Below are 19,031 nucleotides of genomic sequence, written 5' to 3' on the forward strand. Positions count from 1 at the left end.
TAAATTCCTGGACACTTGCCTCCTCCCAAGCCTAAACCAGGAAGAAGCCGAAACCCTGAACAGACCCATAACAAGGTCTGAAGTTGAGGCAGCAATTCAGAGCTTACCACCCAAAAAAAGCCCAGGTCCAGACAGGTTCACAGCCGAATTCTACCAGACATACAAAGAGGAGCTGGTACCATTCCTTCTGAAACTATTCCAAACAATACAAAAAGAGGGAATTCTTCCCAAATCATTTTATGAGACCAATATCATCCTGATTCCAAAACCCAGCAGAGACTCAGCAAGAAAAGAAAACTTCAGACCAATATCCATGATAAACATAGATGCAAAAATCTTCAATAAAATACTGACAAGCCGATTGCAACAGCACATCAAAAAGCTTATCCACCATGATCAAGCAGGCTTCATCCCGGGGATGCAAGACTGGTTCAACATACGCAAGTCTATAAACGTAATTCACCACATAGACAGAACCAAAGACAAAAACCACATGGTTATCTCAATTGATGCAGAGAAGGCCTTTGACAAAATTCAACAGCCCTTTATGCTAAAAACCCTCAACAAGCTAGGTATCGATGGAACGTATCTCAAAATAATAAAAGCTATTTATGACAAACCAACAGCCAATATCATACTGAATGGGCAAAAACTGGAAGCATTCCCCTTGAAATGTGGCACCAGGCAAGGATGCCCTCTCTCACCACTGCTATCCAATATAGTATTAGAAGTTCTAGCCAGAGCAATCAGGCAAGAAACAGAAATAAAGGGCATTCAAATAGGAAAGGTGGGAGTCAAATTGTCTCTATTTGCAGACGACATGATTGTATATCTAGAAGACCCCATCGTCTCAGCCCCAAATCTCCTGAAACTGATAAGCAAGTTCAGCAGTCTCAGGATACGAAATCAATGTGCAAAAATCACATGCATTCCTATACACCAATAACAGACTTAAAGAGAGCCAAATCAAGAACAAACTTCCGTTCACAATTGCCACAAAGAGAATAAAATACCTAGGAATACAACTAACAAGGAGCGTAAAGGACCTCTTCAAAGAGAACTACAAGCCACTGCTCAACGAAATAAGAGAGGACACAAACAGATGGAGAAACATTCCATGTTCATGGTTAGGAAGAATCAATATTGTGAAAATGGCCATACTGCCCAAAGTAATTTACAGATTCAATGCTATCCCCATCAAGCTACCAATGACCTTCTTCGCAGAACTGGAAAAAACCACCTTAAACCTCATATGGAACCAAAAGGGAGCCCGCATAGCCAAGTCAATTCTAAGCAAAAAGAACAAAGTGGGAGGCATCACACTACCGGACTTCAAACTATACTACAGGGCTACAGTAATCAAAACAGCATGGTACTGGTACCAAAACAGAGATATAGACCAATGGAACAGAACAGAGGTCTCGGAGGCAACACAACATATCTACAACCATCTGATCTTTGACAAACCAGACAAAAACAAGCAATGGGGAAAGGATTCCCTGTTCAATAAATGGTGTTGGGAAAGCTGGCTAGCCACGTGCAGAAAGCAGAAACTGGACCCCTTCCTGACACCTTACACTAAAATTGACTCCAGATGGATTAAAGACTTAAACATAAGACCTAACACCATAAAAACCCTAGAAGAAAATCTAGGCAAAACCATTCAGGACATAGGTGTAGGCAAGGACTTCATGACCAAAACACCAAAAGCATTGGCAACAAAAGCCAAAATAGACAAATGGGACCTAATCAAACTCCACAGCTTCTGCACAGCAAAAGAAACAGTCATTAGAGTGAACTGGCAACCAACAGAATGGGAAAAAATTTTTGCAGTTTACCCATCTGACAAAGGGATGATATCCAGAATTTACAAAGAACTAAAACAGATTTACAAGGAAAAAACTAACAAGCCCATTCAAAAGTGGGCAAAGGATATGAACAGACACTTTACAAAAGAAGACATACACGAGGCCAACAAACATATGAAAAAATGCTCATCATCACTGGTCATCAGAGAAATGCAAATCAAAACAACATTAAGATACCATCTCATGCCAGTTAGAATGGCGATCATTAAAAAATCTGGAGACAACAGATGCTGGAGAGGATGTGGAGAAATCGGAACACTTTTGCACTGTTGGTTGGAGTGTAAATTAGTTCAACCATTGTGGAAGACAGTGTGGCGATTCCTCAAGGACCTAGAAATAGAAATCCCATTTGACCCAGCAATCCCATTACTGGGTATATATCCAAAGGATTACAAATCGTTCTACTATAAGGACACGTGCACACGAATGTTCATTGCAGCACTGTTTACAATAGCAAAGACCTGAAACCAACCCAAATGCCCATCGACAATAGACTGGATAGGGAAAATGTGGCGCATATACACCATGGAATATTATGCAGCCATCAAAAACGATGAATTTGGTTCCTTTGTAGGGACATGGATGAACCTGGAAACCATCATTCTCAGCAAACTGACAGAAGAGCAGAAGATCAAACACCGCATGTTCTCACTTATAGGCGGGTGTTGAACAATGAGAACACATGGACACAGGGAGGGGAGCACTACACACTGGGGTCAGTTGGGGGGAAATAGGGATGGTGGGAGGTGGGGAGTTGGGGAGAGATAGCAAGGGGAGAAATGCCAGATGTAGGTGATGGGGAAGAAGGCAGCAAATCACACTGCCACGTGTGTACCTGTGCAACAATTTTGCATGTTCTTCACATGTACTCCAAAACCTAAAATGCAATAAAATAAATAAATGGGGAAAAAAAAGCATCTTAAAATAGTGAGTTTGTGTAAACCTTAGCACAGAAAAAGTAAAAAAAAAAAAAATCCCAAAATAAGAAGAAAGAAGATAATACAGATCAAACTATAAATCGTTGAAATAAAAAACAGAAAATCAATAGAGAAAATCAGTGAAGCCAAAAACAGCTCTACAAGATTAGTAAAATAGATAAATCTTGACGCCAGTCCTACAACAGCATGGTCGGGTAGTACAGAGCTGGTCAGGTGTGCCTATTCTCATCTAACCTAAAAGTAGGAGCCAATGCCATTACCTGGGTTGTTGCTACCTTGTGAAGCTCACCAGTATCCTGAGCACCAGAGAGCAGGCTGGCAGAGGAACCGAATCAAAGAGGTTGTGAGGGATATACAGGTGGCAGAAGTGGCGGCCGAAGAGGCCCCTCGATACCCCTGGAGGCTGTGGCCTCTAGTCACTGGGAGCCACTGCTCTGTTTCAGATTAAAGAACGACTTAGTTGGTGCAGTGATCAGTTGTGGTGGGCCAAAAATAAAGGATAGCCAAAGCACAACAAACATCGAAATCCAGATAATAAAAGGACATCTGGAATCATTAGTCAAAACTTTGGCAGCAAAGTGATGCAAACAAAAGCAAAAGTCGTGATAGATAATTGTGTAAAAAAAAAAAAAAAAGCAAATTACAATTCAGATTGCAGAATGGATTTATCACCAATTGAGAAAATCTTTTACAAAGATTCAACACCAAGTTCAATATCCCAAGTGCAAGTGGACAACTGGAGGAAGGAAAATTTTAATATGATGTGTGATGACTTGAAAGATGGTAAAAAACATCATATCCCCAATCCTACTTGCACATTTGATGTTGCCTTTCAATGTTATTCTGAAATTATGGAAAACATTAAAAAGTCAGATTTTCAAAAACCAACACCAGTCCCAGGCATGGCCAATTACTCTGCTAGGAATAGATCTTATAGGAGTAGCCCAAGCTGGTACAGGAAAAACATTATGCTATTTAATGGCTGGATATATTCATCTGGACTTTCAACACATAGAGGAAAAAAAATACAGCCACATGTTAGTCCTTATGCCCACTCAGAAGCTAACTCTTTAAGTGGAGGCTGAATGATGCAATAAAAGTTTAGAAGTATTTGTGTATATGGTGGTGGAGATAGAGACAAACAAATAGAAGACCTTAGAAAAGGTGTTCATATCATAATTGCAACTCCTAAAAGATTGAATGATCTGCAAATAAATAACTTTGTCAGCCTGAGAAGTACAACCTACTTGGTTTTAGATGAAGCAGACAAGATGCTTGACATGGAGTTCGAACCCCAGATAATGAAGATTTTGTTAGATGTGTGCCCAGATAGGCAGACTATTATGTCCAGTGCAACTTGGCCAGTTCATCAACTCGTACAATCTTATTTGAAAGAGCTTGGCCATGCAAGGTGGCTCACGCCTGTAATCTCAGCACTTTGGGAGGCCGAGGTGGGAGGATCACCAGAGGTCAGGAGTTTGAAACCAGCCTGACCAACACGGAGAAACCCCATTTCTCCTAAGAATACAAAATTAGCCAGGCGTGGCGGTGCATGCCTGTAATCTCAGCTATTCGGGAGGATGTGGCAGCAGAATCGCTTGAACAAGAGTGAAACTCCATCTCAAAAAAAGAAAAAAGAAAAAGCCCATGCTTTTCTGTGCTGGTACACTGGATCTAGTTGCCATAAGTTTAGTGAAGCAAATATAATGATCACCACAGAAGAAGAAAAATGAATTTATATCCAAAGTTTTCTAGATAGCATTTCACCCAGAGACAAAGTCATTGTCTTTATTTCTCAAAAGGCAGTTGCAGATCATTTATCAAGTGACCTGATCCTTGGAAATATATCAGTAGAGTCTCTGCATGGTGATAGAGAGATTGGTTGAGAGAGAGCATTAGAGAACTTTAAAATAGGTCAAGTGAATATTAATTGCTACTGACATAGCATCCTGAGGTCTTGATGTCCATGATATTACAGATGTCTGTAATTACAATTTTCCATGAAACACTGAAAAATATGTACACCAAATAGGGTGCATGGAAAGAGCCAGAAGAAGTGGAGTGTCAATTACACTTGTGACTAGAAATGATTGGAGGGTTGCCACTGAATTGATTAATACCAGAGTGTTCCAGAGGAGTTTGCGTCAATGTCTGAGAGACACGAGGCATATCAACAACTAAAAAGAAAATGGGAAGACTTCACTGAAGGCCCAAGAAGTTTTATTAAGGTATTTTATTGAAAAGTGTTACTAGCTTACTAGAAGTAAAACTTTAATAGCACATATACTTTCAAATGCCTGCTTCCTTAAACTAGGCTTGGTTAGAGTTTATATTGCAATCAGCATTACTTCCAAAAATTTTTAATATTATAAATTATTAGGTGCTACTTTTACTATTATCTAAAGTCTAGTGAATGTATCTTTAGAGTTGGCGGGTGTATAAATTGGTATAACCTCCTCTGAACAACTTGGTAATATATGAATTATAAATACATAGATCTTTTGATCAGGTAATTTCTTTTCTAGGAATGCATTCTATAAGTATGTCTGCAATATCTGTAGTATCAAAAGACTAACTGAATGTCTAGTAGGATACTAGATAAAGTATTAAAAGCAAAGAACTTTTTACTGTGATGGTGGACTGAGTTAAAACAGAAAACCTTATCTCCTACTTCAAACTCAACAGAAATGCTAGATAAAACATTTTTGAAAAAGATGTTCCCAAAGCTGAGTTATGAATGGGGGCTTATTATATTCTGTATAGGTTTAAAGAATTTTCTATAATACAAACTCCATATTTACTAGCCCTCCCCCCCAAAAGAAGATAAATTTCTAGGCAGACCAAATAAACTTATTGAATATTAGAAGTAGAAGAAACCTGTGAAAGCTGAAGAAACTGGTTAGAAACTAGTAAGTGGTAAAGTGGTACTAGATAAGGGCTCCAGCTCCCAAAGAGAGAAGACATAAATTTCCAATATCAGGAGTAAAAGAGGTGATGTCACTACAGAGTTTATAGATGTTTAAAATAATCAGAAAATATTTTGAACAACTTTGTACTTATAAATTTGGCAACTTTGGTTAAGTGGATGAGTTCCTATAAAGACACAAACTACCAAAGTTTACCTATGAAGAAATAGATAACCTAAATAGCCTGTATCTATCAAATCAATTTAACTTATAGTTAAAAACCACCCCACAAAGAATTTTCAGACCCAGGTGGCCTCATGGTGAAATTCAATCAGATGGTTATAAAAGAAATATTACCAATTTTATATAAATTCTTTCTGAAAATCAAAGAAGAGGAACTACTTCTGAATGCATTATTTGAAGCCAGTGTTACTTTGACATCAAAATCAGACAAAGACATTGCAAGAAAACTACAAGTCAATAACGCTCATGAACATAGAGTAAAAATTCTAAATAAAATTTTAGCAAATCAAATATAATAATATATAAAAAGGCTAATGTGTCAAGAACAACTGGAATTTATTTCAAGAATTCAGGGTAGACTGGGTGCAGTGCCTCATGCCTGTAATTCCAACGCTTTCGGAGGCCAAGGTGGATGGATTGCTTGAGCTCAGGAGTTTGAGACCAGCCTGGACAACATGGAAAAGCTCTATTTCTACTAAAAATACAAAAAAACTAGCCAGACATGGTGGCATATGTCTGTAGTCTTAGCTACTCAGGAGGCTGAGATGGGAGAATCACCTGAGCCCTGAAAGCCAAGACTACAGTGAGCTGTGATTGTGCCACTGCACTCCAACCTGGGCAGCAGAAGTGAGGCTTTAAAAAAAAAAATGCAAGGCAATTTTATCATTGGAAAATTGATGTAATTTACCATTTTAAGGAATTAAATAACAAAAACTGTATAATCATCTCAAAAGATGCAGAACACACATTTGATAAAATATGACATCAATTCCTGATCATAGTTCTCAGAAAATTATAAATAAAAGGAAACTTTCTCAACCTAGTAAAATGAATCTACCAAAAAATAGCCCTACGGGAAAAATCATAATAATTAACATGGAAGACTGAATGCTTTCACCCTACAATAAGAAATGAGACTAGAATATCTTTACTTACTTCTTCTATTCAACATTGTATTAGAGGCTCTAGACATTGAAATAAGGCAAGAAAATAAATAAAAGGCATGAAAACAAAATAGAAATAAAACTGTCTTTATGCATGACAACATAATGACCTATGTAGAACATTTAATGGAAAATTAGAAGTTTTTTTAAATAAAAAGATGCCAATTGAAGAAGTGATTTAGCAAAGTTGTAACATACAAGATCAATAAGCAAAAATTAACTAGCAAAAAACATTTAGAAATTGGATTTTAAAATAATATCATTAACAATAGATATTTAAAATATAAAACACCTAGGAATGAATATGACAAAATATGTGTAAAATCTGTACAGTGAACAATATAAACCTTGCTGAGAGTAGTTAAAGAAGACCTAAATAAGTAGAGAGACATATCATGTTCATAGGTTGGAAGATTCAATATTTTTAAAATTTGAATTCTCCCCAAATTTTTCTACAGAGTCAACATAATCGCAGTTAAAATCCCAGCAGGATATTTTTTGTTTTTATTTATTTAATAGATATTAGCAAACTAATTCTAAAATTAATATGGAAATGCAAAGGATCTAGGATATCCTAAATAACTGGAAAAAAAGTTGGTAGATGAATAACACCTGGTTTCAAGATTTATTATAAAGCTACAGTAATCAAGACACTACAGAATTGGCATAAAGACACACAAATGGGTCAATAAAACAGCATAGACATTAAAAATACCCACAGATATATGAAAAACTAACTTTTTACAAAAATGCAGACACAATTAAGTACAGATAGCAAGGACGTTTTAACAAATGGCAGTGGTACAGTTCAATGTCATATGCAAAAAAAAAAAAGAAAAAAAAAACACCTATTTAATCCATACCTCACACCACATGCAAAAATTAACTCAAAATGGATCATACATCTAACTATAAAACTTCTGAAAGAAGGTATAGAAGAAAATTTGTATAAGCTTGGGATAGACAATGTTTTCTTAGCTACAACACCAAAAGCTTGATATATGTAAGGAAATATTGATAAACTGAACTTCATTAAAACGTAAAACTTCTGCTCTTTGAAAGACACTGTTAAAAGAATACAAAGACATGCCACAACTGAAAAATTATTTGCAAATCATGCATTTGAGAAAGAATCCTCTCTAAATTCAACAATAAGAAAATAAACAGCCCAAAAGAAAAATGTACTGAAGATTTTATCAGACATTTTGCTACAAAAGATGGATGACTAATAGTTATAGGAAATGATGCACAACATTATTAGTCATTAGGAAAATACAAATTAAAACTGTAATGAAGAACACTATACATCTATTAGAATGGCTAAAATGAAGTAGTCTGGCAATACCAAGTGTTAGCAAGGATTTGTAACAACTAGAATTCTCCCATATGTTGATAAGAGTTTTAAATTACCAAACTCCTTGTAAAACAGTTTTGCAGTTTCTTAAAACACTAAACATTCATATAATCTAACCACTCCACTCCTAGGTATCTACTCGAGAATAGTGAATTCATAGAAAGACTTGTACATGATTATTCCTGGAAGCTTTATTTGTAACAGCTCAAAACTGAAAACAATCCAAATGTCTTGGTAATTTGTTGGATAAACAAGTTGTGTTATATCAGTACAATGGAATGCTATCAGTAATACAAAAGAATTGATAGACACGAAAAGAATGTATATCAAAGTAATTCTACTGAGTGAAAGAAGTCAGGCATGAGAGTAAATATTGTATAATTCTACTCATATAAAACACTAGAGAATGCAAATTAATCTACACACTCCTTGTGAGTTGTATTCCTAGGTATTTTATTCTCTTTGTAGCAATTGCGAATGAGTTCACTCATGATTTGGCTCTCTGTTTGTCTATTATTGATGTATGGGAATGCTTGTGATTTCTGCACACTGATTTTGTATCCTGAGACTTGGCTGAAGTTGCTTATCAGTTTAAGGAGATTTTGGGCTGAGATGATGGGGTTTTCTAAATACACAATCCTGTCATCTGCAAACAGAGATAATTTGACATTCTCTCTTCCTGTTTGAATACCCTTTATTTCTTTCTCTTGCCTGATTGCCCTGGCCAGAATTTTCAATACTATGTTGAATAGGAGTGGTAAGAGAGGGCATCCTTGTCTTGTACCAGTTTTCAAAGGGAATACTTCCAGCTTTTGCCCATTTGATATATTACCCCATTCTGTAGGTTTGTCATAAATAGCTCTTATTATTTTTAGAAATGTTCCATCAATACCTAGTTTATTGAGAGTTTTTAGCATGAAGGTGTGTTGAATTTTATGGTAGGTCTTTTCTGCATCCATTGAGATAATCATGTGATTTTTGTGATTGGCTCTGTTTCTGTGATGGATTACATTTATTGATGTGCATATGTTGAACCAGTGTTGCATCCCAGGGATGAAGCCAATTTGATCATGGTGGATAAGCTTTTTGAAGCGCAGCTGGATTCAGTTTGCCAGTATTTAATTGAGGATTTTCACATCAATGTTTATCAGGAATATTGGCCTCAAATTTTCTTTTTTTGTTGTGTCTCTGCCAGGTTTTGGTATCAGAATGATGCTGGCCTCAAAAAATGAGTTAAGGGGGAGTCCTTCTTTTTCTATTGTTTGAAATAGTTTCAAATGGAATGGTACCAGCTCCTCTTTGTACCTCTGGTAGAATTCAGCTGTGAATCTGCCTGATCCTGGACTTTTTTTTGGTTGGTAGGCTATTACTTACTGCTTCAATTTTAGAAATTGTTATTGGTTTATTTAGGGATTTGACTTCTTCCTGGTTTAGTCTTGGGATGGTGTATGTGTCCAGGAATTTATCCATTTCTTCTAGATTTTCTAGTTTATTTGCATAGACGTGTTTATAGTATTCTCTGATGGTAGTTTGTATTTCTGTGGGATCAGTGGTGATATCCCCTTAATCTTTTTTTATTGTGTCTATTTGATTCTTCCTTCTTTTCTTTTTTATTAGTCTGGCTTGTGGTCCATTTATTTTGTTGATCTATTAAAAAAATCAGCTGTGTCTTTTAATTGGGGCATTTACCCTGCTTACATTTAAGATTAATATTGTTATGTGTGAATTTGATTCTGTCATTATGATGCTGGCTGTTTATTTTGTCTGTTAGTTGATACAGTTTTTTCCTGGTGTCTATGGCCTTTACAATTTGATGTTTTTGCAATGGCTGGTACTGGTTGTTCCTTTCCATGTTTAGTGCTTCCTTCAAGAGCTCTTGTAAGGCAGGCCTGGTGGTGACAAAATCTCTCAGCATTTGCTTGTCTGTAAATGATTTTATTTCTCTTTCATTTATGAAGCCTAGTTTGGCTGGATATGAAATTCTGAGTTGAAAATTGTTTGCTTTAAGAATGTTGAACAAGGCCGGGTGCGGTGGCTCAAGCCTGTAATCCCAGCACTTTGGGAGGCCAAGGCGGGTGGATCACGAGGTCAAGAGATCGAGACCATCATGGTCAACATGGTGAAACCCCGTCTCTACTAAAAATACAAAAAATTAGCTGGGCATGGTGGCGCGTGCCTGTAATCCCAGCTACTCAGGAGGCTGAGGAAGGAGAATTGCCTGAACCCAGGAGGCAGAGGTTGCGGTGAGCCGAGATCGCGCCATTGCACTCCAGCCTGGAAAAAATGAGTGAAACTCCGTCCCAAAAAAAAAAAAAAAACAAAAAAAAAAGAATGTTGAACATTTGCCCTCACTCTCTTCTGGCTTGTAGGGTTTCTGAAGAGAGATCCACTGTTATTCTGATGGGCTTCCAATTGTGGTAACCCGATCTTTCTTTCTGGCTGCCCTTACCATTTTTTCATTCATTTTAACCTTGCTGAATCTGACAATTATGTGTCTTGGGGTTGCTCTTCTTGAGGACTATCTTTGTGTTGTTCTCTATATTTCCTGAATTTGAATATTGGCACGTCTTGCTAGGTTGGGGAAGTTCTCCTGGATAATATCCTGAAGAGTGTTTTCCAACTTGGTTCCATTCTCCCTGTCACTTTCAGGTACACCAATCAAGCATAGGTTTGGTCTTTTCACATGGTCCCATGTTTCTTGGAGGCTTTGTTTGTTCCTTTTCATTATTTTTTCTCTAATCTTGTCTTCATGCTTTATTTCATTAAGTTGATCATCAATCTCTGATATCCTTTCTTCCACTTGATCAATTTGGCTGTTGATACTTGTGTATGCTTCACAAAGTTCTCATGCTGTGTTTTCAGTTCCACCAGATTAGTTATGTTCTTCCCTAAACCAGTTAGTCTAGTTAGCAATTCTCTAACCTTTTTTCAAGGTTCTTAGCTTCCTTGCATTGGGTTAGAATACACTCCTTTAGCTCAAAGGAGTTTGTTACCCACCTTCTGAAGCCTACTTCTGCCAAGTTGTCAAACTCATTCTCTGTTCAGTTTTGACCCCTTGCTGGTGAAGATTTGTGATCCTTTGGAGAAGAGGTGTTCTGGTTTTTGAATTTTCAGCCTTTTTGTTCTGGTTTCTTCCCATCTTCACGGATTTATCTACCTTTGGTCTTTGATGTTGGTGACTTTCAGATGGGGTTTCTGAGTGGACATCCTTTTTGTTGATGTTGATGCTATTTCTTTCTGTTAGTTTTCCTTCTAACAGGCCCCTCTGCTGCAGGTCTGCTGGAGTTTGCTGGAGGTCTATTCCTCCTACCGTGTTTGCCCAGGTATGGAGGCTGCAGAGGCTGCAGAACAGCAAAGATTGCTGCCTGTTCCTTCCTCTGGAAGCTTCATCCCAAAGGGGCACCAACCCGATGTCAGCTGGCGCTCTCCTGCATGAGGTGTCTGTCAGCCCCTGCTGAAAGGTGTCTCCCAGTCAGGAGACACAGGGGCCAGGGAACCACTTCAGGAGGCAGAGCTTGAACGCTGTGCTGGGAAATCCACTGCACAAAGCTGGCAGACAAGTCTGCTGAAGTTGCACCCACAGCCACCCTTTTACCCGGGTGCTTTGTCGCAGGGAGATGGGAGTTTTAACTATAAGCCCCTGACTGGGGCTGCTGCCTTTTTTCCCAGAGATGCCCTCCCCAGAGAGAAGGAATCTTCAGGCAGTCTGTCTACAGAGGCTTTGCTGAGCTGGGGAGGGCTCCACACAGTTGGAACTTCCCCAAGGCTTTGTCTACACTGTGAGAGGAAAACCGCCTACTCAAGCTTCAGTAATGGCAGATGCCCCTTTCCGCACCAAGCTCGAGAGTCCCAGGACAACTTCAGACTGCTGTGATGACAGCTAGAATTTCAAGACAGTGGATCTTGGCTTGCTGGGCACTGTGGGGGTGGGATACACTGAGCTAGATCGCTATGCTCTTTGGCTACAGCTCCCTTTCCAGGGGAGTGAAAAGTTGTCTTACTGGCATTCCAGGCACCACTGGGGTATGAAAAAAAATCCTGAAGGTAGCTTGGTGTCTGCCCAAATGGCTGCCTAGTTTTGTGCTTGAAACCCAGAGCCCTGGTGGCGTAGGTACAGAAGGGAATCTCCTGTCTGCGAGTTGCGAAGACTGTAGGAAAAGTAGTATCTGGTCCCAGGTGCTCCGTCCCTCATGGCACAGTCCCTCCAGGCTTCCTTTGGCTAGGCTAGGGAGTTCCCTTACTCCTTGCAATTCTGGGTGAGGCAATGCCCCACTCTGATTCAGCTTGTCCTTTGTAGGCGGCACCCACTGTCTAACCAGTCCCAGTGAGATGACCTGGGTACCTCAGTTGGAAATGCATGAATCACTTTCCTTCTGCATTGATCTCTCTAGGAGCTGGAAACCAGAACTATTCCTATTTAGCCACCTTGCCAGGTCTCTGCTGGGAGACCCCTTGAAAGGAGAAGACATTTTGAATTTGTCAGATGCTGTGACTTGTGAACCATTCCCTCATAATAGTCAAGGCTCAGTGGTTTCCATTGATCATGGGTCCCTCATCTGGGCTCCTACTTCAATGGCCAGTCCTCTGAGCCTGGCTGCAATTTCTTTTGGAGTCACGTCTTGGATAACCATGTTTACAGCTTTCAACACAACACAGTTACTTTGAACCACTTCTGCGCCTATACAGAAAAGTATGAAATATGGTAGACTCTCTATAGCTCTCTAGTCAATATCCTCAGCCCATATATAAAATCCTAGATCCCCTTAGGCATCAAATGGATTGCAGGGACCACCTTCAGTATCTAAGGCCCATTGTCCTAATCTACTGTTCTATGAATTAGAAGCCACTGGCTGCAGAGCCACACTGATCATAAAGGGAAGAACAAGGCGCCCCGTGGAATCTCTTTGCCTGCATTACTGAAAAGCAGACTACTTGGGAATTAACTTAGTCTCAAGGCCAGGCTACAGCCGGTGTGGAGGGGGAAAATTCCCCTGCTCCTTTGCTCCCAATACCTCCAATTCTAAGCTGTGGTTCACACTCTACAGAACTTTACTCCATGGAGCTTTGTTTAATTGCATATTCCAGCTTGGCCTTCTTCTTTTCTCAGTCACACTTGCTCATTCTCCAGCTGGTTTTTTCTGGGAATCCTTCTTGAAAAATTACTTTCATAAAAATACTTTCCCTGAGGGACATACCCTGTCAGAAGGAGGAGGGTACAAAGTAAAGACTCTTGCTTTCTCCATTTGTTCTTTTCTCTGTGTTCCCAATCTTCCTTCCTGCATTAAAAGGACTGTCCACTCTCCTCTACTGTATAGCAAGGGCTCTTATCAAAAAGGGTGGGGCACTAACCAGGTGCCTGTCCTTCTATCCAGTCAGGAAGCTGAGGCAAGAGGATCACTTGGGCCTGAGAGTTTGAGTGAGCTATGATCATGCCCCTGCACTCCAGCCCAGGTGACAGAGTGAGATCCCATCTCTTAAAAATAAGGGTGGGTGGGGCACTAAGCCTGGCTCACTATTTTCAGAAATCAATCAATATAATACCCATATTAATAGGCTCAAGAAGAAATCACATAATTATATCAATTTATGCAGAAAAAATGTTGGAAAAATTCAACATGCATTCATGCAAGAAAAAAAACCTCTCAGAAAAAAATATGAATAGAGGACAACTTTCTCAATATGATAAAAAAGAAACATATACAGAAACCTGCATTTAATATTTTACTTAGTCGATAAGGCTAAAAACTTCCCCCTAAGTTGAGGAGAAAAATCAAGAATGTTCATTCTTACCACTCTTATTTAACATAGGGCTGGAAGTCTTAGCCAACACAATAAGACAGGAAAAGAAAACAAATGGCAGAGAGATTGAAGTGGAATAAATAAAACTGCTTCCATTTGTCAATGACATGATGATCTTTCTAGACAATTCCAAAGGCTCTACAAAATAAAAACCACAAAGCCCTAGATTTCATGACTTCAGCAAGAGCACAGGATACAAGATCAGCATACAAGAGTATTTCTATATAGCAGCAACAGACATGTAGAAAACCAAAATTAAACATATAACACCATTTACTATTTCTCAAACAAAATTAAATATTTGAGTGTAAATCTAACAAAACATATGTAGGATTTGTATGCTAAAAATGATAAAAATCCTGATGAAATAAATAAATAATCTAAATAAATGGACATTTCATGCTCATAGAATGGAAGATTAAGGACAGTAAAGCTATCAATTCTCCCTAAATTTACATAAAGGTTTAATATAGGTCTTACCAAAATTCCAATAAAATTTTTAGTAGCTATATATAAGAAAATTGTAAAATACGTAGGGATAGGAAAAGAAATTAAAATAGTTAAAACAATTCTAAAAACGAAGACAATTTCAAGACTTATTATATAGCTACAGTAATCAAGACTGTAGTACTGGCAGAGGAATCAACACCAATGCTGATGGAACAGAATAGAGAATCCAGTAATACTGTGGCCAACAGATTTTTAACAGAAGTACAATTCAACAGATGGAAGATAGTTTTTTAACAAATGATGCTGGAAAAAGTGAGTTTCCATAGACAAAAGAATTAACCTCAACCTAAACATGACATCTTAAAAAATTACTCAAAGTGGATTATAGATTTCATTGTAAAACACTTTTGGCAATATAGAAAATCTGCAGAACCTAGGGCTTGGTGAAGAGTTCTCGGGCATGACACCAACAGCATGATCCAATTAATCTAAAAATAGATTAATTGGACTTCATCAAAATTAAAAACTAGTATTCTCTGAAAGAACTTAAGGTGATGAAAAGACAAGCTGAGAGAACATATTTGCAAACCATATATATCTCACAAAGGACTTAGATCTAGAACGTATAAAGAATTTTCAGAATTCAACAGTAAAAAAATAAAATCTATTAGAAAATTGGAAAAGACATGAAAAGACGTTTCACTGACTGTGACAAACAGATGGCAAGTAAGCACACAAAAGGATGTTTAACATCATTAGCCATTGGAGATGTGCAAATTGAAACCACAATGAGTATTACCTTACACCTATGAGGACAGCAAAAATATAGTGACAATACTAAATGATGGCCATGATACGGAGAACCTCTATCACACTTGCCTTGCTGGTAGGAGTGTAAAATGGTATAGCCACTTTGAAAAACAATTTGGTAATTTCTTAAGAACTAAACATGAGACTACCACATGACCAGCAATGACATTTGTGGACATTTGTCCCAGTAAAATAAACACTGTGTTTACATGAAAACCTGTACAAGTGCTTTGGAAGGCAAAGGTAGGAGGATCCCATGGGGCCAGAAGTTTGAGGCTAGCCTGGGCAACATAGAGGAGCCCTGCCTCTTAAAGAGAAAAATCTGTCACAATTATTCATAGAAGATTTATATTTAATAACAAAAAATTGGAAACAACCAAAATACTCCTCAATAGATGAATGACTAAATAAACTATGCCATGGAATAGCACTGAGCAATAAAAGGACTCAAACTATTGATGCTTACAACTTGGATGGATCCCAGGGGAATTTTGCTGAGTCGGAAAAGTCAATCTCTAAAAGTCACATGCTATATAATTCCATTTATAGAACATCCTCAAAATGATATTATTACAAAGATAGAGAACAGATTAGTGGTTGTCAGGGGTTAGAGATGATTAGGGAGTGGTATGAGTGAGTACAGAGCAGAACTATGAGGATGATCTTTGAGGTGGAACAGCTCTGTATCTTTATTGCGGTAGTTTTTGCACAAATATACGCATATGATGAATGACATAAAAACATTTGTATATACATAGTACCAATTGTACTATAATTATGTACAATAACTAGATGAAGTGTACCCAGGATCTCTCTACATTATCTTTGCAACTTCTGGTGAATCCATAATTATTTCAAAATTAAAAATAAGAAAAAAGTATTAGGTACTGTATAAGTTTGTACTCATGCTGCTATGAAGAAATATTCAAGACTGGGTAATTGATAACAAAAGAGATTTAATTGACTCAGTTCTGCATGGCTGGGAAGGCCTCAAGAAACTTACAGTCATGGCAGAAGGTGAAGGGGAAGAAAGGCACTTCCTTCACAGGCCAGCAAGATGGAGTGAGTGAAAGCAGGGGAAATGCCAGATGCTCATAAAACCATCAGATCTCATGAGACTTACTCACTATCAGGAGAATAGCATGGGGGAAACTGCCCCCATGTTCTAATTACCTCCCACTGGGTTATAGGAACTACAATTCCAAATGAGATTTGGGTGCAGGACACAAAATGATCAGGTGCTAATTGAAGCTATCAGAATTATCTGAGACAGTTGTCAAAACATACAAATCTCCAAATCCCATTCTAAACTCACTGATCTATAATGTATTTTTGCTCTTAAAAAATTTTGAATTCTAGTAAATTACACATAACATAAAGTTTACCACTTTAACATTTTAAAGTGTATATTTCAGTAGCGTTAAGTACATTCACATTGTGAATAAGTTCTGGAGATAGGTTGTCAACATATCTCCAGAACTCTTATCATCTTCCAAAACTAAAATCTATATCCATTAAGCAATAACTCCCCACTCCCTCAGCTTTTTCCTTCTTCTCCTCTGGGAATCTTCTTTGACTCATATATACTAGGAACTTGGCAGGTTCTGTGTTTAGATAACAAGGAAGCTGATCATAATGATAATCTGAACTAAGGATAGCAGTTTCCACTACCCAGGCTGTATGTATCACTGTGTACTCCACTTTTCCATTTAATTCTCACAGTACTTTAATAGTTGACAGTTATTATATCTACTCTGTGAATCAGGAAACAGATTCAGAGAGGTTAAGAGACTAGCTCAATTCACGCAGCTCAGGTTCAAACTCAGACCTGCTGGGCTCCCAGAATCTGCTGTACCACAAGCCATCCTTCTGATGCACTTTCTCCATGACCGTTACTTCAAGCTTAACCTTAGGTGTCTTTTCCTTGTGGTTTCAGAAGCAGAGACCCAGAGGGCCTTTTGGCAACTCTTCCAAAACATCACAATTTTGGAGCTCTACCTTGGTTTATGAACATCTAAGATTTCTTCTAGCTTGAATTTTAATGTTCTGAAAATATAGTTTCTAGTTAACACTAGAGTTAGCATCACAATAGAAAAATGGAAAGGGACTTTCCTTTCCCATCTTTGCAAGCTTGTCTGGGCTACAGCCCTGCTGAGACAGGACCAAGGAAGAGATAGGTGAACAGAGGAAGATTTACGGATCTACAGCAAAAAAAAAAAAAGAAAAAAAAAGTCAGATATGTAGGCAAAATGTTTCCATTTTTTTCTTCTGAAATATTTTGCACCTTGATGTACACAGTAATTTCAAAAGATTCCTTTTTCACATAAGTTGAGTAACACATCTGAATAAGAAAATTTCAAAACTATTTTTTCAAGCATTGATGTATTTTTTAAAGAGAAAAACCAAGCACATTGCCCTTAAAAACAAAAGTTACAGATTACACATCCACTAGGGTAGCTCTTTAAACTTATTTTTAAACCTTTGAAATTTTTAAGGCGGTGCAGGAGATGGTTTAGGGGGGTAATGTAGTGGGATTCTTCCCCTCAGAGAACAACTGAGAACATTTTCTCTAATAATAAAGGACAAAGTACATGCAGTTGTGTAGTCGCAAATGCTCGGCCAGTGTGTGAGTGGAGAAAGAGATCGCCGGTTGGAAAAAATTAAATTTTGATATCTCCCACTTAAGCCATTTCCCTGGTGTTCGCTGGTGTACAGTATCGTGGTTTCCAAGCCTGGAAAGAGACAATTCTTGCGCAGGGGCAGGAGACATTCCGTGTGGGAGATACTATCTCAAATGAGTGTAAAAAGAGCACATGTACATTACATGGGCTTGCAAACTCGCAGGGTAGGTCTCCTATTCTCCTATTATCCCTTTATTGTCCCCCCCCCACACCCCCTTCACTCAACGGCAGAGAGGCCACAAAAGTGCCGGACTTTGACATTCTGCAGAGCTCGACTAAGAGCCAGGAGCTGGTAGGGATGCAGCTGCTCGCCAGCAAAAGATGATGCGGACCCCAAGCTGCCCTGGCAGGGCACCACTTAAAGGCGATTCCTGAATTTTGGAGAACCTGCAAAAATCAAAAGATACTGGAACAAACAGCCCCAACGTGCGTGTATTTGTTGTAAGAGCAGCAGTTACAGAGTGCCTGGAGAAAGAGACAAAGCAGGGAGATGGGCTTGGGGAGGGAAGAAACTCAGAACCCGGTAGGGTACTTTAGCCAGACGCATCTCCAACTTTAGCGCGCCTCAGTCACCAGGAGATCTACTTAAAACGGAAATTCCGATTGCCTTGGTGGGCGTGGAGTCTGAGATTCTGCATTTCTAATAAGCTCCCAGGTTACAGCTGCCGCTGGTCCAAGGACCAACCTTTGAGGGCCAAGGGGTTTGTTGAATGGGGTGACGAAATTTAGGGCCAGAGAGGAAAGATGCTTTCTGAAGAAAACGACAAGCTGGGGGTACCAGCGGCCTCAGAAGGGGCAACAACAGAAGCAAACTGGATGAGTAGGAACAGGGTTGGAAACTAGCCAGAGGAAGGGCTGCGGTCTCCACGGTCACTTTATTCCGACCAAAGTCTTAGGAAAAGGGAGGAAGGAGGCGCTGGCACTCTGGCTTTGGAAGAAAACGTTGCAAGGGATGGGCTGGGGATTCTTTGGAAAGGGCAGCAGACGCGCACCTGGGTAAGGTCGGCAGCTGGATCTGCAGGCTGCACCTGGACAGAG

At 38.8% G+C, this 19,031-nt stretch overlaps 1 protein-coding gene, 1 long non-coding RNA gene and 1 pseudogene across 4 annotated transcripts in view; 2 read left to right on the top strand and 1 right to left on the bottom strand.

Moving 5' to 3' along the window:
- The window catches only part of LVRN (laeverin), a 73,086-nt gene that overhangs the window by 53,095 nt on the left and 960 nt on the right, over window positions 1-19,031 (bottom strand). The window lies entirely within an intron of this gene.
- LOC116548650 lies at window positions 3,090-6,147 on the top strand (annotated as a pseudogene).
- The window catches only part of LOC116548655, a 45,632-nt gene continuing 44,487 nt past the window's right edge, over window positions 17,887-19,031 (top strand). The window contains exon 1 of the long non-coding RNA XR_004267496.1: window positions 17,887-18,994. This is a non-coding gene — a long non-coding RNA (uncharacterized LOC116548655). The remainder of the gene's footprint in view (window positions 18,995-19,031) is intronic.

Source organism: Sapajus apella, unplaced genomic scaffold (assembly GCF_009761245.1).
Source record: "Sapajus apella isolate SASKATOON/1434 unplaced genomic scaffold, GSC_monkey_1.0 scaffold1, whole genome shotgun sequence".
In the NCBI taxonomy this organism is placed as follows: domain Eukaryota; kingdom Metazoa; phylum Chordata; class Mammalia; order Primates; family Cebidae; genus Sapajus; species Sapajus apella.